The sequence below is a fragment of the Sciurus carolinensis genome, chromosome 7 (assembly GCF_902686445.1).
Source record: "Sciurus carolinensis chromosome 7, mSciCar1.2, whole genome shotgun sequence".
Taxonomy (NCBI): domain Eukaryota; kingdom Metazoa; phylum Chordata; class Mammalia; order Rodentia; family Sciuridae; genus Sciurus; species Sciurus carolinensis.
The window spans coordinates 140,680,605-140,707,426 of NC_062219.1; the positions used below are offsets into that span (position 1 = coordinate 140,680,605).

Sequence of the window (26,822 nt, forward strand, 5' to 3'; positions counted from 1 at the left end):
ATGAATGAAGGAAGGAAGGAAGGAATGGAAAATTAATTATCATGAACAAAATTAAGTAGGACTGGACACCAAAGAACTAGTGGTAAGTGTAATTCAGTTATAAGTCCAGAAAATGCATACTGTTTTTAAGCACATAAAGAAAACCATGTTGGAAAAGGCTTTAAGGAGTTGGCAAATGTGTTAATACATTTCTCCATAATTCATTGTTCAAAGAAAAAAAATCAAAATGAAAACACCTAGAACTGAATAAGATCAACATATTTCTCTGAAAACCTGAAGGTTACTAGTCAAGTCATACTTAGACGGAAATGTGATTGTTAAATACATAAATAAATACGTCATTTTAGAAAAGAATGGCTAAGAATTAACCATTTGTTCAAAGTATCAAACTGAAAAGTCAATACCCAAAACAAACAAATGAAAAACAAACACAGAATATGTGTCCCCAAAACAAAACAAAAAAGACGAAAGAAAATAATGAAGATTGGAACTGAGTAAAAACATAAAGTGGAAAGAAAAAGCAGTCTGAAGGTAGGTCTTTATAAAATGATGAATTATATGGACAAAACTATAATTAATTTAAAAAAGTAAAATAAACAAGAGTTATGGCCCAAGTATATAGTTACAAATATTAAAATTTAAAAATGTTGTACTTCCACAGATAAAGAGAAATTATAAAAAATATAATAGTATAATAAACACCACAGAAATAATTGGAAAATTTACATGAAGTGAAAAATCTCTTAAAAGTATAACTTAATAGAACTATCTAGAAAAGAAATAAAAACCTGAGAGAACCCAATAGCCAAGTACTAAGTTGATTGTAAAACACAGACACACACACACATATTGACACAATCTACCCCTTTTTAGGGATAGTGAGCTTCAATCTGACACTGGCTTTCTTAAGACATAAAGGATGAGCATTGAATAAGCATTTATAAAAATTAGTAACTCTGACATCAAAACTACCTACAGTGTCAGAAAGAAAATCACTAGAGTCCTGTCTTTTTATTAATAAACATGTGGCCATATGCTTTAAAAATATTGAATTCACCAACTAAATGAACTAGTAGGTTCATTAATTTGCATTTTACACAGGATTTCAAGAATGTATTTACATTAGCAAAACTATTATATCTTATGGTGATAACAGACACAACTGCTCCTCTCAAAAACTTAAAATGTCATTCAATAAAATCCAAATCCCACTCAGGACATTAAATAATGAATTAAAAACAGATGAATAGGAGGAAATATAATGGACCTGATAGACAGTGCCTGTAAAATTAGCAAAAGCTTTATACTGTTCTCCTGTTATTCAGCTCTATATTCACTGAAGTCTTAGATCCGGCCAGAGAGCCCACGTAAGAACTGAGGGTATGGAGGGCATCTCTCACCTTCAGAATCAATGGCAAGCAATCTGATGAAAAGGAAATATCAGAAAGACTTGAGGAGAAGAGACAATTTCCAGTTCAAAAAATTTGGAGAGATCATCAGGCATTCATAATAGCATTGCACATTTGTAAATATATACATGCAAACTTTCCAATTTTTCTTTTGTTGTTCACTCTCAAACTTCTCAAAAGAACTATGTATGCCTACTACTTCTATTCTAATCTCCTGTTCCCTGATCAATGCATTTCAGTAGGGCTTCTGCCCTATCCCTTATTGAATCACTCATCTTCATTTTCTTTAACTTCTTAGTAGCAATTGGCAGCACTGGATATTGCTTCTTTGAAGTACTCCCCTGTTCTGCCATGTGTTATCCTGGTGGTTTTCCTCCTAAATGACCAGTCACACAACTCCTCCTCTTGTAGAAGCTCCTCCTTCTCTCCTTTGCATGTTCTCACTTAAATGATGCCCATCCCAGGGATGGAAATATTAGCTCTAGAGCATAATTCCATAATTCATGCATCATGTTTTTAGCAAGCTTGAGGAGTAAAACAAATTCTATTATCCAGTAGCAGTTAAAATGAAATTTCAGAAATGATTGAAGTTTACAAATAAAAATAAAGGGGCATCTTTATCAAAATACACCCAAGACCTTCATGTCAAACTTTGTAACAAACATTGAGAAATATTAATGACCTAATTATCCATCTATCTAGATATAAATATAGATATCATGTACACAAATAAGAACTCTCACTGATGCAAAGATGCTGGTTTATCCTAACTTCATTTGCAAAATCAATGTAATTTCAATCAAAATCCTGGAATTTTAGTGTGGATGCAAAATTTTCCTATAGAAGAGCAATGAGGCCGTAATTCTAAGAAAAAGAAGGAGTAGGACAGTAGCTTATCAGATATCAAAATTTTGATATGAATATTAACATTCGGGTGATGTGGTAAATAGGCATATAAGATACTGGAACAGAAGAGCAAGCTTAGAAGCAATACCACACATATATGTAAGAGATCATTCATTAAAGCTTCCATTGTAAATAAATGTGCATGGATGGGCTATTGGACAAACATCACTACACCATACATTCCTAAGAAAGTATCAAATCACTGCATACACAACACAGGTATCCTTTAATAGGAGAGTGGATACTAAAATAGACTCTATTTACATGACAGGATGATATATGACAGTGAAAAGAATGAACCAGTGCTAAACATGGACCAATCTCAAAACAAAAAACCTAGATGTCAGTGTGTTATCCATAGTATGATAAAATAAATAATCTCAACACAAGAAAAAATGTCAATGTAACACATAATATGACATAATAAATAGTTTGAAGTTTACTTTGCAAAATAGCAATTTTGTATTTAGAATGTTTAAAGAAACTTACAAATGTAGTAACAGTATAAAGTGTGAGAATGAATGATATTTACACATACCCAAAATGTGGTATCCTTTTGGGATCTAAGTGGAAGTAGCAGAAGAGAAAATTTGTCTCCTTATATATCACATACTGAATTTTCCAAGTGGGTTATTAGGAGCATGTTTTTTGTAATTTTTATTCACTTATTTATTTTTATTTGTATTAGTACATTAAAATTGTACATAACATTGGGGTTCATTTTGATATAATCTTACAAGCACCAAAAATAATTTTCTAGGAACATGGATTTACGTTTTCTTTAATCATTATTGTGGCTCTAAAATAATTTAAGAACACCAAAATATTTTATTGAAACAGAAAGGAGTAAGCAAATCTCGTACTGAACTTAAATATGAAAGTAAACATTTGTTAAAATCATCCTTTAGAAAAAGAATTCATAGAATCAGAAGAATGGAGAAGAGACTCTGAAGTCAGGAAACCTAGGTTCAAAATTGAGCTATTTTAAAATAATTTTGTGATCATTGCAAAGTACTTCTCGACTGGGAGTAAGTTTACTTTCCTAGATGTCCATGTTGTGACTCAGGGGTGAGCGTTTACTATGTCAAATTATTTTTTATCATTCTTCCAAACTAACACTTTGCATTTCTAAGTATTTTCTATGCACTCACTGTGTCTCTATCTCTATGCCAGGTACTTTAAGAACTAGAATCAAAGCCCAACACCAATCAGATTCTGTAACTTGTTAAGGAAGAATGAATTCTAACTTTGTTCACAGGTTTTATGCTCTCGTCTCTTATTATCACAAGCAGGTAGATGCAATATAAATGTCTTTTATATATTAAATTAAAGCAAGACAACACAATCCTGAAAAATACTTAAAGCTATGAAAACATACACTTGCAATGTTTTTTCCCTTCTGAGCAGAAGTTTGACTAGTAAGAATTATTTCTTCTCACCTTTGCAATGTCATCATACTCTTAATTTATATTTCCCACTTACTCTTTTATCCCTCAATAACAATCAGGGATTGAGACTGAACGGTGTGCACACACTCACCAGCATTCCCCAGGCTGAGATGATTCTGGAGGGGACTCACCCTGGCCAAGTGCTCTCTCAAGCCGATTTCCACCTGTTGGGCACTGTGTGCCTGCGGCATGTTCTTGAACTAAAAGACTTCCGTGGGAAGTTTCCAGATTTGAAGTGGATGTGGAATCCCAATTCAGCATGGGAGTATTTTCTACTCATTGATACCTTCAGCAGATGGCTGTCTCAGGGCTATTGAACATCCACTGGAAACACATGTTTTCTCATAACAGGCTACTGAAACTAGCAAAAAAAAAATCTAAGAAAGAAAAACAAAACCCACAAATCAACACAGTCACACCTCAGAGTTGATATCATTAAGAAATAGTTCTTGTGACTTACCTTAATGTGGAATCTGTAGATCATGTAGCCACAGGTAAAGGTAATGAAATGTGAGGCAAACTGTTTGAAGGAGCCACACATTTTTCCCTCCAGAGCAGAGCGACTTTCGGCCACAGGTGTTTCAGTAATTGCAGGACATTAGGAATATATCAAGTTTAACGGGCCTTGTACACACATTTCCACCTGGGTGGAAATGAGCAGTCCAATCTCAATACTTTGAGCTGAGTATCAGATGTACTTGAGTCTGCCTTACTTAATAAGTCTTGGCACACAGAACAAGTCCTGTAGCTCTGGCCTCCTCCTCGCTCTGCTATTGATTAGTTGTGTGAAGAAGGCAAATCACTTGACCTTAGCATGTCTACATTTCCTCATGTAAAATAGCTCACTATTCCTAAAGAGTTTTGCAGGCCCTTTATGAGAAGTCAAATTCCCATAATCCCCTGACCAGGTGAAAATAAATAAATGTAGATGTTTAGATTTCAGAAAATGTTGATCTGGTCGGTTAAGATTTAGATCACCATTTTGATAAAAGGAAAGCAGATTATAAAAGTGCAAAGGAGTTTATTATAATGTTGTTATGTTGATTGGCTACCTATAGAAACCCTCAACTCTGTTCTAACAGAAGTCAAAAGCCAATGAGAAAGTCAGGCTTTGACCTTAAAATGTCACAAAATCTTACAGTGTGTTATCTATTTTAAAAATATATTCTTTCTGCCTTATTAGACGCTTTGAAACTGACATATCAAATAAAAGAGATAAGATTATGCCATTAAAAATACAAGCTCAAAGTCCCTTAAAATTAAGAAAGTAACTATATCAAAAATATACACTGGTAAAATACGTTATATTTAACTTTGACATTTTTGGCAACTAAGTGGAACTAAAGGAAGAAGAATATGGTTCTTACATGTAATGCAACTATGATCATGGCATTTGAGGTGTGTTACTTTCTTGTGTCCTTGTTGAAAACACTTTTGGTGAAGTTTTGATTTATAACATAATTAAAATCTATATTCCATGGTAGTTTGTAAACTGGTCCCAATTTCCCATCCCTTCTTAAATCCCCATCCTTTGCTATGTAAGTTAGAAGGCTCCATGTATTCTGTCTCCCGCCTCAGCATGGGACTGTCCAAGCCACAAGATTTAGCAAACTCGGTATCTGCAAAGGATTGGAAAATGCTTACACAATTGGGCTTGCTCTTCCTTGCAACTTCTGCCATGATCATGAGAACACGCCTAGGTCATCTACCGGAAGATGTGAGGTACGAAGGGCATGCCAAGGCAGTCCCAGTCTCTCCATGCCAGGCTCTGCAAAATAAGCCAAATCCCAGCTCTATGGATGAAGATGGCCAAGGTCAGTACAGCTGTCCAGACAGCCACCCCAGGGATGTGGGCTTATTTTTGCATGCCACTCACATGTGGGGTGACTTATTTTGCAGCAAGGACTAACAGATCAACGTGTGTGCCTATCAGATGTGTTCTCTTCCCATAAACACAAGACCAAATTTTAAAATCGATAAAAGTAGCTTAAACACATTTGTACTTCTCTCTATAATCGAAATGAACCACCATCTGCCCTTCGAGCCATTTTTCCAATCTGTGATGGAAATCTGTTATTATATCCAGATCTTATCAGCCAGGGATCACAAGACAAAAACCTAGGAGTCTACCGTGTACCGAAATTTTATTTCCCTACTTCTTTCAAACATTACCTTCCTAAATACTGCTTGACAGGGAGTTTTTCATTCCAGATTCAGATTTACTTTGAGGAGCTGGGGATGGAGCTAGGGTTCTTTCTCGGGAAAGTTGATCCTCATATGATCTGTTGATAGACCAGGAACAATTACACACTCATGCTCTTTCACATTCAAATAAGATGGGGATTACAGTTAAAGCAAAGGACTTGGACAAGTTGTCTGCCAGAGGCTCTGTAACTTTTAGGCAACTCCCTTTTAATAATTGTGATAAATGATCATCACTCAGAGATAATATAAAGGGAATTCTGTTTGGGAAGGTTATGTTGATATAGATTAATCCCAATTTTTCCATACTATGGCAGATATAGACAATTAAAATATTTACTCAATAAACTAAAGTTAGCAAAGGAATATTGTCAATATTTGTAGGCTACTTGCCCAGGGATCTAGAGACCTCAGGCCTCACCCCGAGACCCTCAAGAAGGAAAAGACCCAAGTGCAGGTTTAATGCTACCCATTTGCCTAGTTTGGGTTAAGAATCTCTAACAAATAATTCCAAAGACTCTCTTGACTTTGAGGTTTGTAAAATGAGATCTCCATGTAGTGAATGGGAATGTGGAATAAAAAAATAAATAAATAAATAAACTTTTTCAAAAAGTTCATTGTACCAGATTATTTGATTTTTCTCAAAATGACCAAAAGATTCATTCTTGGATAAATTATTTAACTATGTTTTCTAGTTTCAGTTTTTCATCCAAAAGAATAAGAAAGCTAGAAAAAAATGGCCTTTACATTTCTTATGTTGAATGTTATAATATCTGTGGGAATATTAATGCATGAAAATTGCTGACTGGATTTGTTTGGGAGTGAGAGAAGGAAAAGTAGTTGTAACAGCTTCATAAATGAGTATATAAAAGCCATCTTGACTCACTAGATTTTTGTTGTTTCTGGTTTGTTGATAATGAGTCCTTGATACAATGCTAGGTTTCTATAGCTTGCTATAAGTTAAAATAAACTGTTTTGAGAAAAAAAAATTTAGGTATAATTTCTTAAAGATTATAAGGCATGTATATCATTATCATCACTTGGAGTCAGAAAAGCACATGAAATATTTAAAATACTTAAATTCACCATTTCAGATTGCATTTGGTTTCAAGTATGCCAAAATATAAATATGTCACATATCAATGGTCTTCACGTTAATAAATATCTATTAAGTCAGATGTTTTTATAAAAGCAGTGCCATAGAGACTAGTGAAAAACATAAGATGATGATTTTGTTAATACAAAATTCCTGTGGTGGTAGTAAATTTTCAAAAGGAAAAAATACGTGAGTTTTAAAATATCAGGAATCAATATTTATTAATATGTTATGAGTTTTGCTCTGTACTTTAATAAATAATACTAAGATTTCTTATTGATCATCTAAGGTGTTTACAGAAATAATTTTGAAATATGAAATAAAAAAGAAAATATCAATGTCAGACTTGTTTCTGAGCCAATATATGGCATAAGAAAAAGATGGGGTCAGAATGTTAGTAAAGAGCTATTATTAGAAACACACAGTGACTTAGAAAGTGTTGAGGCTTAAAATAAGTTATAAAGTGAAATTCATATAATCTCTGAGTATTATTGCTAGATATTCTAAAACTGCCAAGACAGAATTTAAAATGAGCACTCCCCAAAGTCACCCCAAGACAACATACAGGTAGGCTCTTATATTAAATTGTGTGCCTATGTTTCTTTTTTTGACATAAGCATTTTTGTTAGAGACTCACAATTCCAGTCCCTTATGGTCTCTTTAATTGTCTTCAAGCATCTGTTTGACCTTGAACTTCAGATTTAGATATCTACAAGACTGAATGGGTGTGTATTGAGTTTAGAAGAGTATTCATTTTGCTAAGTTCAATTTGGCCATCTTTAATCCCCAGCACAGGGTGGGGGATGAACACAGGGGAAAAATAATGGGCCAGGAAGCTAGAAAAGGCCCGCAGGTTTGAAAAGGTCTCAGAGCAGCAACTGGCTGACCACATCAGGACTTCTTGTGATGTCAAAAATGTCATAGTATTATATTTTCAAATATTCTCTTTTTTCCAGGACAGTGTTTAGATTTCCTGCCCACATATTTATTGTTCCTTTTGTTCATGTGTCTCTTTTGTGTTAAGAACAGCAAGGGGACATTGTGTCATAAACAGTGGGTTGGGAAGAATTGTGAGGAGGAACCAAAATCCAGAGACGTACCTCCATATACAGAGAGCGGTGGCAAGACTGGGAAGAAAAGTAGTCCTGAAAGCCAGTTATGTTGGCTACCTGGCTACCAGCTTCACTTTCAAAATGGTGTGAAGGAATATCCTATAGGATTTCCCAAATTAAGTCAAATTTATATTTCCCATAATTTCACCATGCAAGCCAGTTTTGCTGCCCCTAATATCAACCGGAAAGAGTGGGTTTCCTCTTGGCCATTTTTCTCTGTCACTAACCCTGTCCTGGTCACTGACAGAAAGCAAAATGACCCCTCAGAAAACTCTCTGCAACAAAATAGAAACTTCACATGGGGTATTGGCTGTATCTTTAAAATGACTGTGTCCAGTTTCCTTTTAGTAATTAAATAATTCCATATCTAGAAACCTGCTCCTGATTTGTTTATTGAATATTAGAAATCTTAATGGATTAGTATTCCCTATATCTTAAGAACTACATGCATTTTAGTAAAACTGATACTCTGGACCCAGAGGGTCCCGGGGCTCAAATTCCATCAAGGAGTTCTTGTGCTGTTCACCCTCATATGTTACTAGTTAGCATGCTCAAATTTTCCTTTTAAAAAACTGATCCTATGGGTGACCCAAAGACCTTTTCTTGTTTTTCTAGTAACCTGAGGGGAAGGTGAGTGGGAAAGGTATGTGAGTTGAGGGATGGGTTCCAGGGTTCCTGCTTGTCAATAAAATAGACTCCTAGCTAGGATTTCCTCTTCCTCTTGAGTGACCAGAACCTCAAGTGTTTAACTCACAGGGCCTGGGACAAATATTTTTAATTTTGCTTAGCTAGTGATTCAATTGCTTAGCTAGTGATTCAGTAGCTTTGCATCTTTTTTCATTTGTTTTTTACTTCAATTATAAATATTCTAAAATTACAATTGAACATGGGAAGTTTAGAGGGAAATGAAAAAAAGGGAAGAAAGAGATAAGGAAGGGAGGGAGGGAGGAAGGGAGGAAGGAAAGAAGGAAGAAAGGAAGAAAGGAAGAAAAGAAAGAAAGAAAGAAAAATACATTATTAGTATGAACAAATATTCAAAGGAACTTAACAACTGTAAATCTGTATAGGATATATTTACCAAGTAGTTAAAAAAAAAGTTTGCTTTACAAAAAGTAAGTCCAAATATTTATGGTAGGTTTCCCTTACATTATTTTAATAATCATTGTTGTGGGTTGGATGTATGTGTGTGGAAACAATTATCATGTTAACACATGATTCATAGCATATATGTTTGCAAAAACCCTCGATTCAAATATGTTATTTCTTCCGTATGAGATTTAGCATTCCAGACAAAGTGTTTAAAAATATATAAAAGAAGTAATAGGAAAAACATATGTTCACACACCTTGCTTTGCATAACAATTCATTAAAGAATAAGAAATATAACCAAATAAGGTCAGTCTGGCTGGTGCTAAATATCATTTGTGGTGTAACAATAAACCACTAGAGAGAAACACTCATATTTAGACTGGCAGTTTTAATGCTGCAAGATCGATGTGTACTGGGTAAAACACTTGTTGCTAATGTTTCCAATTAATGTAACTTTACAGTAGGTCTTTATGAATTCAAGCAGAACACACTCACTGTTGCCTGGTGTGTCCTTACCATAACACCCCAAATAGGCAGTGTTACTTTGATTGACAGCTTCTGTAACACTTCCGTTTCTATTTTCCAATTCACTCTCTCTTCTTTCTTCCTTCCATTCTTTCTTTTATTCTCTTTCTTTTGCCCTATCCCTTCTTTTCCCTTCCTCTCTGTTCCTCTCTTTCTTTGTTCTCTTTCTGATCTCCCCTCCCCTTTTCCTTTTCTCCCTCCCTTCCTTTCCTTAGTTTCTTTGAGATATGTGAGCCAGGTTAAGTTAAACTTCCTAGATGCTAGCCTTAAAAATGAAATATTGCTTTGTGTCACTGCCTCATAGCAAGTACACCTAAACTGAATTCCACTTTGCTTTTTCTATCCGTGTGTGTGTGTGTGTGTGTGTGTTTCTTACATAAATATATGTATATTTATTTTCTTATTCCATGCGGACATAAAATTGGTCACACAAAAGGACAATTTAACAAAAATGGAATTTTACAATTTAAATTGCATATCGATTTATTTTTGTCCTCATTACTACTTTGTACACAGAATTTTCTCCAATACAAAACTTTCAAAAATCCCAAGACACTTAAAAATTCAGGTATCAAACCATATATAGGAGCATTTCCTGTACGAAATCAATGTTTTAACCTGGAAAGGAATTGAATGCTGTTACATGAAGGTTTTGGTGCTTGTTGGGTTCAGCCTTGGGGGAAGCCTGAATGGCAAAGGCAAGGGGAGAAGTGACTACCTCCTACATTGTCACTCTAGCCTCCACCTAATTTTGTCCTGAGTTTGGTTATTTCGAGCCATGCAATTTCTTTTCTTTTTTTTTTCTTTTTTGCTCAGGATCTAGCATGAATATAATCACTGACCTAGTCAGAATGGGAAGCCCAACCTCTGCCTCCCAACATATTTTCTCTTGTCCTATTTTCTTTTTTGTTGTGTAACAGCACCGAGCGTGAAGCTGGTAAATAGTTGCTACTCTTGTCAGGCAGACTCTGTGGGATAAGTTTCTCTCTTCTATGGGGCAACAAGCCCAATCCCTTAACCACACAGGTCAGACCTCTCCTGGTCATTTCCAAAGACCAGAGAGCAGCACAGCTGGAGAATGGAATAGCCACAAATGCAGAGACTTCAGGAACAGAAGGATGGTTCTGGAAGAAGAAGGTGTTTGGATAAAGTAATTGACAGCAAAAAGAAAGTGAGTCAAAAGATGTGGATGAGAGTTACAATGGGAAACAAGAGATCTACAAGGTCTCATGATCACTTGAAATCCAAGGCCCATGGGCTGGGGTTGTGGCTCAGTGGTGGAGTACTCACCTGGCATGTGTGAGGTACTGGGTTTGAGTCTCAGCACCACGTAAAAAAATAAATAAAGATACTGTGTCCATCTATAACTAAAAATATTTAAAAAAAAGAAATTCAAGGCCCAGCCTTCTGTGTGCTCACTCATTGGCAAGAATCCAAATATTTGAATACATACATTCAAATGAATTCTTTTCCACTTCATAGAAGACACACTTGCAGTAATTGCAACAAACCAAAGTATAACTTTTGGGGGTTTAGAAAGTTGACTAGACTCTCTACAAGAAAAGAATAGAGCTTCATTATATCCCTTTACTTCCAGGTTTTGACCATTTGGAATACCTCCCGAGAGCAAGGTTTTGTTACTTTGCTAGAAACTATATCGCACACTTATAATCCCAGCAGCTCAGAAGGCAGAGGCAGAAGAACAGCAAGTTCAAAGCCAGACTTGGCAATTTACTGAGACTCTAAGCAACTCAGCAAGACCCTGTCTCTACATAAAATATTTTTAAAAGGCCTGGGTATGTGACTCAGGGGTTAAGACCCCCTGGGTTCGATCCTTGGTTCAAAAAAAAAAAAAAAAAAAAAAAAGTAAGAGTAAATACTGCTAGCTACAAAGTGAAAGGAAAGAAATACATTGCACTAGAAAAAAACAAGGTAATTATTTAGAATGTGGTAGGGAGTTCTATTAAAGATGAATCACTGCTTTGTAATAGTCATAGGAAATATAAACAGATGCGTTTGACTGTTCACATGGGCCTATCCATTGACATATAGCATCAACCAAATGTGGCCTTTGGAAGCAGTGTCACCTAAGTTGACCATTCAGGACCGTAGGCAGTAGGGGTAGTCCATGATGCTCATGATTCTCATGATGTCAAAGGAAAGCTAAAAGATCCAGCTCAAACCCCCTTCTCAGGCTTAAGTGTGCTTTAGGTCTCTGGTTTGAAAAGTCACTATTACGGTTTGGATGCGAGGTGTCCCCCAAAAACTCACATGTGAGACAATGCAGGAAGGTTCAGAGGAGAAATGATTGGGTCATAAGAGTCTTAACCCAACTAGTGAATTAATCCCTGATGGGATTGGGGCATGGCTATGGGGTATATATTTTTTATCTGGAGAGTGGAGACTTTCTCTCTGCTTCCTGATGATGTGAGCGGCTTCCCTCTGCCACGCTCTTCCGCCATGATGTTCTGCCTCACCTCGAGCCCTGAGGAATGGAACCAGCCTTCTGTGGACTAAGACCTCTGAAACCGTGAGCCCTCAATAAACTCTTCCTCCTCTGCAGTTTGTACTGGTCAGATCATTTAGTCACAGCAGTGAAACACTTGACTAAAACAGTCACTGTAATTAAAAATCACCACAATAGTTGACTCTAATTTCAGAAATCTCTAATTCTTTAAAAATAAATTTACTTAAGAATATTCAATTTTTCTTTTACACCATGCATATATATTTGTTTCACTTCTGCTCTTTGAGACCACATAAGAAAAATCCTTCACAATAAGCTAACCGGTGACTAGTTAAGATTGCTTTTTGCCTTTCTTTCTCACCACACACACACACACACACACACACACACACACACACACCTTGTGAGCGTCTATTAATCTTGTTCTAAGAGTCAACCTTCATTCCCATGAAAAGTCTTTTTTTGGCCTTCCTCTAGATTGAGTTAGACACTTCTTTATGTCCCCATAAGATCCTGTTTTTCCTCCCTGGTAGCCCTCGGCCTTGTGAAATATAATTAACTGTTTTATGTTATGTCTTCCCTACCACCTGGCAAAGACTGCAGGAGAGGAAAACTTGTATCTGTTGCTCCAAAATACATTACTGTCACCTGGAACAAAACTCAGTAAATATCACTGAAAATGAATGAATGCAGAATGCAGGACAAGGACAGCAGCCACCACCAGTAAAGGGCAGTGGGATTACATCACAAAAGACCTTGTGTACATACCATTTTATTGGGTTTGGCTGTTATTCATCAATTAATGAGGAGTGCTGGTTTTTGAGGAGGGGCTCCAATGTTACTGAGCCGGACTGCAAAGAAACAGAAAGTCTCCTGAATCAGGGCTCTCTTGCTTTGGTCCCTCCTCAGCTCTTTGCCAAAAGCTTTCTTTGGAATACGTGTATAGAAAAGACATAAATCCCAATTGTACATCACAGGGAATTTTGTCTAGCTGAACATGCTGGTTTAACCCATCACTTAGGTAATGAAATGGAGTGTTGCCTGTCTCAGAAGTCCTCCTTCTGCTTGCCACAATCAGCAAGTGGCAGTCACTCCTTCCCACAGCACCCACCGTCCTGGCCTCTGACAGGTGCACAGAAGGGTGTGGGTTTATTACATGGAATTGGGCACTGGCTGATCGGCTCTCTGTGCTCAATAGTTTTAGTGCCATGTACCTGTGGTTTTGCTCTCTTCACTAGTTCATTCAGTTTCAATTGCCATAGTGGAGACCAGAGTATGGACAGAGTTTCCTGTAACCATTTTACCACCAACAGGCTCTAGGGTTGTTCTTGTAGACTCACGGTCAAGATACTGAATCCTTCCAACACCACAAGGGTCCCTTGTGCTAACTACACCCTCCTGCACATAACCCTGTCCTATAGACATCTGGTCCCTAACTCATGGCAACCATGTCCATGTCCTCTCCTCTCTGTTTCCAAAATTTCTATAAATTGGTTCATATAGTCTGTAAACATTTAGGACTCTCTCTCTCTCTCTCTCTCTCTCTCTCTCTCCCCCGCCCCTTCCCTCTATCTCTCTCACTCTCCTTCTCTCTCTGTTCAGTGTAATTGCCTGGAAATGCATTCACATTTTTGTGTTCCCCAATAGCTCCTTCCTAGTAGCAATCCACGAACAATTGTTTACCCCCACATCTCTTCAAGAGCATCTGGTCTGCTTCCGGTTTGGGGCTACGACAAAGAATGTTGCTATGAACATTAATGTACAGGCTTTTGTTTGAACATAGATGCTCATTTTTCTGGGATAAATGCTCAAGAATGCAATTATTGAATCATACGGTAGTTACATGGTTAGTTTTTAAAGAGAATATCAACATTTTCTGGTTAACTGTGCCATTTTGCATTACCACTAACAATGTATGAGTGAACTACATTTTTTACATCTCCACCAGCATTTGGTACTAACCGTGTCATGTAGGGGTGTAGTTATATATCATTGTGCATTTGATTTGCCCTTCCCTATTGGCTCTTTTAATAGGCAATTTTTGACATGGTTATTTGCCATCTCTATGTACCAGGGAGAAATGCTTCTTCATGTCTTTTGAATATTTTCTAACTGGAGGGGATTTTTTTTTTTTTTTTTTAAACTGTTGCACTTGAAAGTTCTTTGTACAATCCAGATACCAGTCCTTTATTGGATATGTGGTTTACAAGTATTTTTCCCAGTCTGGAGCTTGCTGCCCACCTCCATTTACATAGACTTTTGCAGATCAAAAGTTACATTTTTTGGCAGCTGGAATTAACAATTCATCCTTTTCTGACTCATGTTTTGGTGTCAACTTTAAAAGACTCTTTCCCTAGATTTGCTTCCCTAACATTGATTATGGTTTTCAGAAAATTGTTTTATGTTTTGCGAGGAAGCAAATGATCTGTTTTGAGATAAATTTTGAAATGTGAAGTTTGGGTAGGGCTTCTGGGCTTTGCAGTTTGGGTTTTGTTGTTGTTGTTGTTGTTGTTCTTCTTCTTCTTCTTTGTGTGTTTTGACCTGTGGATATCCATTTGCTTGAGAATCATTTTCAAGGAAATCATCTGCATTTGAACTTTGTGGAAATCAGATGTACACACACCTGGGACCCTACTTCTGGTTCCTCTATTCAGTGTTGGTGATCGGTATGTCTTTTCTCTACCAAAGCTACACTTCCTGGATCCTGTGGCTTCACAGGAAACCGTAACAGTGGTGGGGAAGTTATTCCCTTTCCATTCTTATTTGTCAGGGTTGTTTAAGCTGTTCTTGGGGCATGTGCCTTTCCAGTTAATAGCAGAATCCAAGTTTACCTATGTTGTATTTTCAGGTCCATGAACACAATCTATTTATTTATATTTTGCTTTATTTATTTCATTGGCACTTTATAATTTTCATCATAAATTTTCTGTACATGTTTTACTAGTTTTATATCTAAATACCTTCTTTTCTTCGGAGAAATTTTTATTTTGGTTTCTGCATGTTTATTGTTATTATAAAAAAGTACAATTGATTTCTATTTGTAGAATTTATATCTTACAACCTTCTGAGCTAAATTATTAGCTCTACAGTTGAGTGTGTGTGTGTGTGTGTGTGTGTGTGTGTGTTTCTTCAGTTTTTTTTTTTTTAAACTGGGTATCATATCATCTGCATGTCCAGATAAATGTTTCAGTTCCTTTTTAATCAGTATGTCTTTTTCTTTCTTTGTCCTGCCTTACTGCAATGAAGAGAACTTCTAGTACTTTGTCCATTCAAAAAGTAAAAGTTGGAATTCTTACCTTCTTCCTGATATTAGGGGAAAAGCATTTGGTTTTTCACAATTAATTGTAATGCTAACTGTATAAAATATATTTGCACATATTCTTTATCATGTTGAGGTATTTCCCTTCTGATTCTAACTTGCTGAGAGTTGTTAAACATGAATTTTGTTGGATTTTGTTAAATGCTTTCTCTAATTCAGTTAATTTAATAATCTGAATTTGTATTTAACTTATTAGTACGAAAAATCTACACAGGAAAATCTGCAAGAATTCTAAGAAATAATGATTGTTAAAGTGAAATTACAACTTTAGTGAGCTCTCAATTCTATTTACAATGACACATCTGTCGATGACTAGGAAAATAAAAGAACATGGAAGATATCAGCATTGTCCCAATGACCATGGATTAAGCCCATATTATGTACTAGAAACCGTATGAGTCTCTGTATCTCACTTAATCTCAGTGTGCATAATATGTACAATAAATTTGTCTAATCTTTAAAGAATGTAATATTCATAGAAAGAAAGTATTACTGTTCCTTTTTTAAGGTGGGAATATTAAGACACCAAGAGGTTAATTTTCCCAAAGTCTTTTAGTTACAAAGTTTTAGAGCAAGGGCTGAGTCTGAGTCTTGAGTTGACAAATCAGGACCTGAATGGATGCTGGAGCGCTACTCCAGTCTCAGCAGTGAATGTGGAACACCTACCAAGGGCTCCATTTGGAAAGCCTGTCCTACATGGATTGTACCAAATTATGGGATTCAGAGGGACCTGCTATATAGCCTTTTGATATACAGTAGTTTTCCCCAGCCTAGTTGCTTCAGGTTTATCTGGCGAATTTTGAGGAAGTTGACAATTGATCATTCCCCACTCATTGCTGAGTATGGACCTCCTTCAGAAGATCAAAGCCAGAGATTGGTTGAAGAACAGGGTGAAGGGCAGACAGAATCCCGCCAGCACAATTTATCACAACTAATAGCATGGAGTGATTTAGATTTAAACTTCAATTCATATTTTTAAATATTATACCATTCTGTAAAACATTCTGAGTAATATTGGTAACTCAATATTATTATAAAATGATAAGTTTTATAACATTGTTATAAAATGATAAATTTCCAGATTACCAGCTTATGGAAATACAGGCTGAGCCAATGTACTTAGGAGAGAGGGAAAAAAATAAAAATAAAAAGAGCTTGATTTCAGGGCTTGCTTGCTTTTCTCCTTGATTTATGAAGTCGAGTCTCATCTGTAAGTTATTGCTCATATCAACTAAAGAGAAAACATTGGAAGTGAGATCAGAAAAGAACTGAGAAGTGCATTTGGAACTAGCTACCCTAAGACTATGCATTTTTGTCTTGAAAAATCTATTAGGACTCCACGATTGTACAAATTTCCCAGTTCTTTTTATTTTATAAAATAGAAAATGATTACAATTTTGTGTAATGTATTGTACAGGTTTAATAGGATTGCACTCTTGCCAAGTACGGTAGTAACAAATAAATGCAATAGAAAATTGCTGACACAATAGGAAACTGCTAGTTCAACACAAATGGCTTCTGTAAATAAATCTGGTGTAATTTCCCTATACATCTTGACTCCTGCTTTCAACTCTGCTCACAGGAGAGCAGTTGCACGGTGCTGTAGGAGCTTATACTGTTGCTTTTTCTGTGTTTTGACCACATAGTGCCTCAGCATGTTAACAGTCACCAAAGGAACCTGAGACACTATGCAAACTCTGGACTTGGGTGTCTTCCCCAAGAGCCTGTTGACAGAAAGCTAATCACACATAAGAAAAAGAAAAGGAAACAGAAAAGGACTATGAAGTCTGAGTCCATTTCCCAATTCTGTTGTGGTGAGTTCAAGTGGTTTCCAATTTAGCATTCTTTTTCTGTATTACGAGTTCTCATGTGTTCAAACAAGTGTGCGTTACATTTCCCCAAAAGTCATACAACAGGCTCCCTGTTTCCACTAATAACTTTCTCCCCATAAGAAAAATAACTCTCTATCTGTATGTGGAGGCACATGCCTATAATCTCAGCAATTTGAGAGGTCGAGGCAGGAGGATTGCGAGTTTGAGGCCAGACTCAGCAGCTTAGTAAGATCCTAAGAAACTCAGCAAAACTCTGTCTCACAAACACAATAAGGGATGGGGATGTGGCTCAGTGGCCAAGTGCACCTGAGATCAATCCCTGGTACAAAAGTGAAAAACAAAAAACTTTCTGGACTTTTGTTATTTAGTCTTCCCTTCCGTTTTATGTGTATATTTCAAAATATACAGTTCTTTCTCCTTTTTGTTTCTAAGTAATTATGGATTAATAGAAAGTTACACAAAGATATCACCAATTTTCTCCAATGATATCATCTTATATAACTCTTGTACGATACCCCCAAACCAGAAACTCGACATTCATATAAAGCATAGAATTTGTTTGATTTTGCCTGATGGACACACTCACATCCATGCAACATTGTGTGTGTGTGTGTGCATGTTTTGTTTTGTTGTGGTTGTGTAACTATCATCAAAGTCAGTACCACAGGTCTGTTTTAGACCCTCAAATTTCTCACGTGCTACCTCGATATCCTCATGCTGACTTTCTGTCATTAGCACCTGGAAATCATGAATCTGTTCCAATTTGTAATTTTAAAAATGTTGTATAAACAGAATTGGTCTTTTTCAAGCATCATAATTCCATAATGATCTATTTATGTATCTGCACCCATCATTATTCTGTTCCCTGCATGCTGCTAAGTTGTATTCCATCCTGTGAATGTACCAATGGTTCAAAACCCCAAATATTGTAAAACATTTGGTTGCTTCCAGTTTGTGCCAATTTCAGAGTTGCTATGAACATTTGAATGTGGGTTTTTAAAATTTTTTTATTTGTTTTAATGAGTTATACATGACAATAGAATGTACTTTGATATCACATATAATTGAGTATAATTTCTGATTCTTCTGGTGCAGGTTTTTGTGTTAACATAATACATCTTCATTTCCCTAGGATCAGGGTCAACAGTGCAGTTGCTATGTAATAGCATAGTTTTTAATTACATGTAAGTATTTAATCTTATGTATATAAATATATCCATTTAAATTGTATGTAATATGTGACATAAATATGTACATATGTTTTTAAAGTTAACTTTAATCCTCTACCTCTTTGTTTTTTCATCACAATTACTGAAGAAGTTGGTCATTTTTCTTAGTGTTTGAATCTGGGTTTTAATGATTGTGTTCTTATAGTATAGTTTAGCCTGTTCTTAATGATTCTATGTTTCCCATACATTAGTTATTTTATCTAGTGACTTGATTACATGCACTTTGAGTTTGGGGGAAGGAAAACAAGGCCATTCATAGATAGTTATGGGTTTTTCAACAAAAGGCAAAAATTACTGTTTTCATGGTGTAACCAGTTCTGATATTTATGCCTGAATCTTTTAATTCATTTGCAATTACAAAATGATGATCTAATTTTGCCTGAGGAATATTGAAGTGTTGGCCCTGATTCTTCACCCCTCTCTGAATCCACACCACACTCTTGCCATGAGATCAGAAAAGGCAGGGTGTATTTCTCTGACTCTTGATCTTGACCTTGGCCATGTTGTTTGCTTTGGCCATCCTTTGGTACATGGGTGATATTGACAGTGTGTCAGTTCATGCCTTGGTTGGGAGAGCCCCAGAGGTTTCTATCTTGCACTCCTGCCATTGCCAGGAGAAGAGCCTGCTTTGAATAGTTACTGCATCTTCATCCTGGGCTCCAGTACCAAAGTCCAGCTGGACCTGCAGACTGAGACTGAGCACTCAGTTGAACCTAGCCAAGGCCAGCAGGCATTTAGCAGATCCACAGATCCAGAAGAGGAAGTCATTGCTATTTTAAGACTTGGAGATTTGTAGCCTTTTTTTATGATTCCTTTGGATGACAATAACTACCTGATATACTTTCATTGCTGAGAGTTGTTATAAAAAAAATCTAGTCATCTTCTAGTTAGTTTCTGAGCTCTATACTTTGTTAAGGAAATGCTAAATAAATTCTTGATTCTTTTTATTTGCTCTTTTTCAAAATATTGGTTCCCAAGTATTAGGCATCTTTTCTATAATAAAAGACATAAAAGAAAATGAATTTATAAAAGAGAAAAGTTTGACTTTCGCTCTCAGTTTCAGAGGTTTTTGCCCGTGGTTGTTTGACCTCATTGATTTTGAGCCTGTGGAAAGGAAGCATATCATGGTAGAGAATGTCTGATGGAGCAAGATGTTCATATCATGGCTGGGAAAGGAAAAGGAAGAGAAAGAGATGGGGGTTCACCATCACCTTCAAGAACATGCCCCCATGACTTAAATCCTTCCCCTAGACCTGACCTCTTAAAGTTTTTACTATCTCCCAATAGCATCAAACTGGAGAGGTCTTTGGGGACACTCCACATCCAAACTACAGCACCTAGCACCCTCCAGAAATGGCTCACTACTATTTTTGCTGTTGATGATGATCTGTTTGATATATGTGTATAGGTGTGTCCTTGTGCAAGATGTCTGATTATGAATTCATGCATTTAACATATATGATGTTTCTATCTCTGCTGCTGTTATTCTTATTGGTAGTTAATTACCCTACTTTTGATCAATAAGGTCCACACCAAGTAGACTCCCAAGGTTTTTCCATAATTTTTCTTTGTTTTCTGTTCTTTTGTTGTTGTTTGTTGTTGTTTTGTTTTTGGTACTGGGGATTGAATCCAGGGTCATTTTACCACGAGCTACCTCCCCAGTCCTTTTTATTTTGAGAGAACGTCTTGCTAGGTTGCTGAGTCTGGTCTCAGACTTGCATTCCTCCTGCCTCAGCCTCCCATGCAGCTAGCATGCACAGGCATGCACCACTGCGTCTGACCCTTTACAGAATTTTTGATGATTCTCTTTTATGTAGTGAATATGTTTCAGGCCCTCGACTTGCACATTTTCGGTCCCAGATTTGCCACCAGTCTTCTAAGATCATGTTGCATTGACACTGGGATATGATGTTCATTGCAACTGGCTTGGTACATCATTGTTTCTGGTTCCTTTCACTGAAAAGAAGAACTGGTCATTCTGAGCTTAAATTTGAATTAGAAAATGTGTGTGCGAATGTGCATACACATTATACTTAGAATTCTTTTTTTTCCTTTATATTAGGGATTGAATCCAGGGAGGTTTAACTCCTTAGACACATCCTCAGGCCTTTTTATAATATTTTATTTAGAAACAGGGTCTCACTGAGTTGCTTAGGGTCTCACTGAATTGCCAAGGCTGACCTTGAACTCTCAATCTCCTTCCTCAACCTCCCCAGCCTCTGGGATATACTTAGAATTCTGAACTAACTTTCTTAATTTCTTGTAGAACAAAACATATATCCTTTATGTTGATATTTCTACTTAGAATTTAGGACTCTAGCATACTTCTTAACTTCTTCTATGTTACAGATATAGCTTTTTCTTCCCTTTCCATACTGATTCTTAATATGTCAGATGATAAAATTATGTTATATAAAACATGATCAAAATAACCAGCCTACAATGTGGTTATTGAAAGCAGTTTAAAATATTTTGTCTGCGGTGCATGGTGGTGCACGCCTGTAATTCCAGTACCTGGCTGGGCAGGCTAAGGCAGAAGGATCAAAAGTTCAAGGCCAGTCTCAGCAATGTAGTGAGACCCTAAGCAACTCAGTAAGACCCTGTCTCTAGATAAAATATAAAAAAGGGTTGGGGATGTGGCTCAATGGTTAAGCACCCCTGGGTTCAATCCCTGGTATGCTCCACTCCCAAATTTTGTGCTTACAACCCACTCATTCCCTCTATATGGTCTATAGTTGTACTATGGATACATATAGTCCTTAGTTATTATAATCACATTTAGTTTTAATCCTATAGGTAAACTTATAGTTTAATGCTTACCCCTAACTTTCATGTTGGTGGATCTGCATATGATTGTCTGAGGCTTGTTTTCTAACTGATCCTAAGGAAGGTGTTATTTCCCTTAATTAGGTGTTGAGGTCTCTTTCTTTGGAGAGTGGCCTTTCCTGATGGTGCTGCAGGAGAGGTGGTCATGGGTGTTTAAGAGTACCTTTCACTGGGAGCTTCTTTATCCTGGCAGATATTCTAGTGCCTCCGCTTCAACCTGTGACCAGACTTCCTTATCACAGGAAAATTGCGTACACTGGTGGAACTCCCTGTGGCTCTCCTCTGACCTGACTCCTATCCAGGTAGCCACGCCCTAGGTGAGACTTCCCCTCCTCCCCTCAAAAGAAAGAAAGAAAAAAGAAGTCAGATTCAGGTTTGTGGTTCAGGTGAGAATCTCAGGAGGCAGCATAACAAAGCAAAGGTTGTACCAGGAGCAGTTTATTACTCACAGATCCCGAGAGAAGTGGGCAGGGAGACTCACAGGGCCCCAGGCAGGGGGAGCCGGGAACCAGGGAGAGTGGAGTAAGAGAGAGAGATGGGGGGACCTGGGGACCACAGGCTTTGCTGGGGTGCAGGTTCTTACCCATGCAAGTTTCCTAAGGGAAGCTCGAATAGGTAGGTTTACAGCAAGCAGGCCTGTGTTGTGTGGAGTCATGCTGTGATTGACAGGTGGTCACTGCAGCATATCTGGGTAGTCTACCTGGTCATGTAGATGGTATCCATCTGTCCCAAAGGGCAGTGGTCACCAGGAAGTGATTGTATAAGGCAGATACTGGGATCAACCATTTGAAGAACTGGGAGGAGGTGGAAAACTGGAAACTATCAAGGATGACTAAGCCCCATCTCCTGTGTGAGAAAGGCCAACTGACATTCAAGATGGATACCAGGGCAATATAGCACTGTGAGTACTCACTGTAGATGGGCGATGGGAGCTGTATGGTTGATTTTTTTCCATGCAATGTTAATTTGTCTGTGATCTTGATATGTGAAAGTCAATTCGCCTGGGTACTAAATCTTTCATTCACACCTTCATTTTTAGCTATCGTATATTTAATCTTCTATTGTTTGTCTGGCATAAAGTGACACTAATTCTGATGATGATCTCATTTTCTTTATCCGTGACTGGACACTTAAACTACTTTCATTTTCTTTAATGCCTAATAGTTGTGCCAGTTGAATAGTTTGACTAGAATACATATCAGTTTGGGAAATTCTTACTTTATTTTGCCAGGTGTGCAGTATGACTTTTAAAAGGTCACTTGGAATCTTTTTTTCTTTTCAGGACAGCTTCTAGAATTTGGGTCTTAGGCTTGTTTTGCTTTCTGTTTTCATCTTCTCTCTTCTAGAGAGGTTTCCATTTTGTATATTGGGCTCTTGGTTGACTAGTTCCTAGTTGACTGTCCCCATCCTTTTCAATCACCCTCACTTTTAGAATTTTAAATATTTTTTCCCTTTCAGTATATCTTCTGTAACTTCTAAGGTACCGTCTGTTAGCGTTTGTTCATTTTTGTGTGTATTCTAGTTTCATGTGCATTTCTGAAAAGTGACTTCATTTCCAATTCTTTCTGGAGTTCTGTCACCCAATTTCTAAGTTTTGTGAGAATGATTTCTCTTATGACTATTATTTCACACTTTGAATCAGTTCTTTAAAACCTTGTAGTTTTTAGATTGTTTTTTCCTTATTTTTGTTTTGGGAAATATTTTTATTTTATTATATGAGATCTTTTTTGGCTTCTGGAAATATTTGGTCATAGTTTTCCTCTGTTTTGTGGACAGGATTTTCTGGAGGATGGTTGACTCTAGAGATGTTATTCTGCTATTCAGTCTCATTTTAGATAACATTGTATGTGATTGATCTTGCTTTTATTTTGCTACCTTTTTTCCCCATGAAATTAATTTCCCCTAATTTGGGGGAGGTAAGTTTAGTTTAGGGTAGCTTTCTTAACATCTAGAGGACTTCCAGGATTGCCCTAGAACACTCTTTTCTGCAGACCTTGTGAAATACTTTAAAAGATATGACACCTTGATACCTGAGATGTCCTTAGTCCATTTTCACTGCCCCCACATCCCCACATAGGCAAATATATAGTCAGAAGGCAAGACTGGCTTATCAAGATTGGTTTTGAGAAATGCATCATTAAGTGATTTCAGCATTGCTTGAAAGTCACAGAATGTGCCGATGCAAGCCAAGATGGCTATGAGGTCAGTAGGTGACATCACCACCAAGGCAACTACTTCATATGCAGCCCTGTCATTAACCCAGCGTCCACATGTGGCCCATGGCTGTACTTGAATATTCTTTTTTTAATTTCTATTATCCTCTTTCTGCCATATTTCAATTTTATTTCCAGCAATTTCTTTTCAGTGTGGGACATTTTTCCTGGAAGGGAGTTTTGGCTGGTTAGCTGGGAGGGTTCCCAGGATCTAGTGTGCTCAGACCATTTGAGACCCATTTCATACCCAGTGCTAAAGCACGAATCCTCCCCATGGAGCAACAGTGCTCAGATGGACTCACTGAGATTTCTCATGAGTACCTGTCATTTACTTTTGAATTCTTAGGTTCTAAAGCCTTATCATCTTCCACTTCTCTTGAAAAAGTGCTGAAAACAGATTTGATAGCTGTTTATAGACCCATCAGCACCCAGTTGTATTTTAGGTTCCTGCAAAGCAGAAATAATGATAGAGGAAGTGAGTAAGATAGATGAGTAAGACAGAAATGCCAGAAAATTGTTAACAACATCTTGCCATAAGACCATGTTGGACCTCAGGTGTACTCCAAATGCACAAAGTCACTTGGAATCATGCACTTCATTGCTTTTTATTTTAAAATCAAATTCTTATTTTCAGATCACATTGGGGCTAAATTTAGAATAGATTTTCTTTGCTTACTATATGTTATAAATTTAATTTCACCACATGATAGCTATTTTATCTTTTTTTAAGGATTGTTTTCATAAGAATTTGCTAAGGTCATGACTGTTCCCTGCACTTTATGCCAAAGCATGTTCTGACTAAATTTACTGAATCATTAATTATTACACTGTCAATACGAATAATTGCTTTTTATGTTAGAACCATATTTTTAAGTCCACTTTTCCTTTTTCTGCAGGAATAGCATTATTTCCCAAATTCATAGCCTGCTAATATTGGGTAAGTGGTGGAGAGAATTGTCATGTAATTGATTTCTACATTTACAGCAGTTTTAGTCTAATAAAAATGTATTATTTTGGTCTCATGTCAAAGAGTTTAGGGATGCTGGAAATGCATGATCAAACTCAATACACCCTGTTCTCATTGATGAGCACCTGATGAGGATTATTCGGTTGGATTTTAACGTGGGTCCCTTTCAACCGTATACATTCACAGACATTTGCATTATCATGTTGAAACTGTAGGAGACACAAATCTAGCTGTGACAGGCATCTACAGAGGGTGGAGAGTCAAAAGAAGTGATGACATTGTGGAAATTACACCTCACTCCCTAAATAGCATTGGTTGGTCAATTTCCACTGGATCTGGATGTAAGCTCAGAATCTTTCTTAACACCATTCTCTAGGGATTTACCAAGAATCCTAGGTTGCCCAGGAATTCTACTAGTCATACTTGAGATACAAAATACATATATTGGAGGCCTTTTCTTAGGCTGGCCGGAGCTGGTGAGCGAGCCACGCCCCCCGAAGCCTTTTCCAGCAGCAGGGCTCTGTTCCCGGGCACCTGCAGGTTGGTTACACAGCCGCAGCCAGACCTGATATCCTCACCCATTACTCTGAGAGAGCACTTGAATGACAGGCACCGAGCCAGTGTTTACCCTGTGGGGCTTGTGACACACACAATATCTGTCAACACTTCCTATCACTCTCCTGCTTATGCAGAGATTTTTTTTTTTTCTGGTCTGATGTATTCATCACCAGACTGCAGACACCTAGTTAATCCATTTAGAACCTATCAGCCCTGTTCATCGGCTCATAAACCTATTACCTTGGAGGCGCAGTTCTGAGGGACACAGGTGCCAGGCCAGTGCACAAAACCCAATTGAGTTGTGTAGCAGGCAGTGAGGGGCTCCTAATCACAAGTCTGACTGCATGGGGAATTGCCCGTGTTATGTGGTTGCAGCCACTTTATTAAATATCGATTTAAATCACGGCCTTTAATCAAATCTGATAGAAGACCTTTTTCACCTTCGCCCCTCCTCAGCTCCTCCTCGCCCTCCGCCTTTTCCAATCAGCCTGTCGGGTGACATCGGAGCTGAGGAATGGATCGTTAGCAAGTAGTTCACCAGCGAACCCTCTTCAGCAGTAATGAGGCATTTGTGATAATCGAGTGATGAAATGTAAATGGGCAGTAATGAGCACAATTACATCCACCAGGGAACCATCAACGTGGCTTCTTTCCTCACAGATAGATGAGCGCTTTCTCTGTCATTGCCCATTGCTGACTTCACCGCGAGGCCGGCGCCCAGCGCAGGGAGGGGGCAGGCCGGGTGGGGGCCGCGGAGAAGGGCGCGCAGGGCGGAGCCCCACCGCCCTTGGCCTTGAACTCCCCGCCTAGATGCTCACCTGGCTGCCCCGGGTCCCGGCCCTCCGCTCCCTCCAGGAGGCTAGGTCTGCAGCGCTGCTAAAGTCGCCTCCGCGTGCCGAGGAGCTCAAGGTGAGCCCGGGTCTGTCGGTTGCATTGGAAAACCCTGCGCTGTGACCGGGGCCGGCTGGACGTCTGCAGAGACCAAAGCCAAGAAGTGGGACCCTCGCCAGCACACACGCGTGCCGCCGCTGTCTGTGTCCTCTGGGTCGTCAAGCAACGGCGGCGAGAAAGACGCAGGGGCTTCCAAGGAAACCCGGCTGCTCTGCACATCTGCGATCGCTCTGCCCAGAGTACCGCAGGCGGCTTGAGTGGCAGGTCGGTCTGCGCAGATCACCGAGGCCAAGGCCGGGGTCTCAAAGCATCTTAAAATTGAAGATAAAAACGATCTGTCCTTGATGTAGGAAATATGTTAATAAGGTATTTTAACAGCACATGTTAAAGAACATCGGGTTCGCTTCTGTGAATATACAATGCCTATATGGACATATTAAAAATTATATGCTCCTTATAAATAACTTCACTGAGTGAAGGAGTTCAGTGTTATGTTTAGATGCAAGGAATCAGAGGCAGCAATATGAAAACCGTTTGTAATGAATTTTCATCAATTAAAAACCCACTGATATCACTTTATATGGGAAGGTCCTAAACCCATGAAAAATTAATATATTTTAATATCCCCCACTTTGGCGGTAGAGCGACGGTCATTTGTCTGCTGTGTTGCCCTTTGAACTTTTTATTTTCCATCATGAGATCACTGTTCATCCAGAGTTGGTAAATTCTCATT

The 26,822-nt window shown here is 37.8% G+C and overlaps 1 long non-coding RNA gene across 2 annotated transcripts in view; it reads right to left on the reverse strand.

The window, feature by feature from the left end:
* The window catches only part of LOC124989063 (uncharacterized), a 40,536-nt gene extending 14,114 nt beyond the window's left edge, over positions 1-26,422 (reverse strand). Inside the window, exons 1-3 of one of the 2 annotated variants that reach the window (XR_007109552.1) lie at positions 26,017-26,422; positions 13,023-13,105; positions 3,895-4,140 (exon numbers count right to left, since the gene is read on the reverse strand). This is a non-coding gene — a long non-coding RNA (uncharacterized LOC124989063). Of the gene's footprint in view, positions 1-3,854; positions 4,141-13,022; positions 13,106-26,016 lie in introns of both variants that reach the window. The other variant, XR_007109551.1, reaches the window with a different exon arrangement.
* Positions 26,423-26,822: the final 400 nt, after the last annotated feature.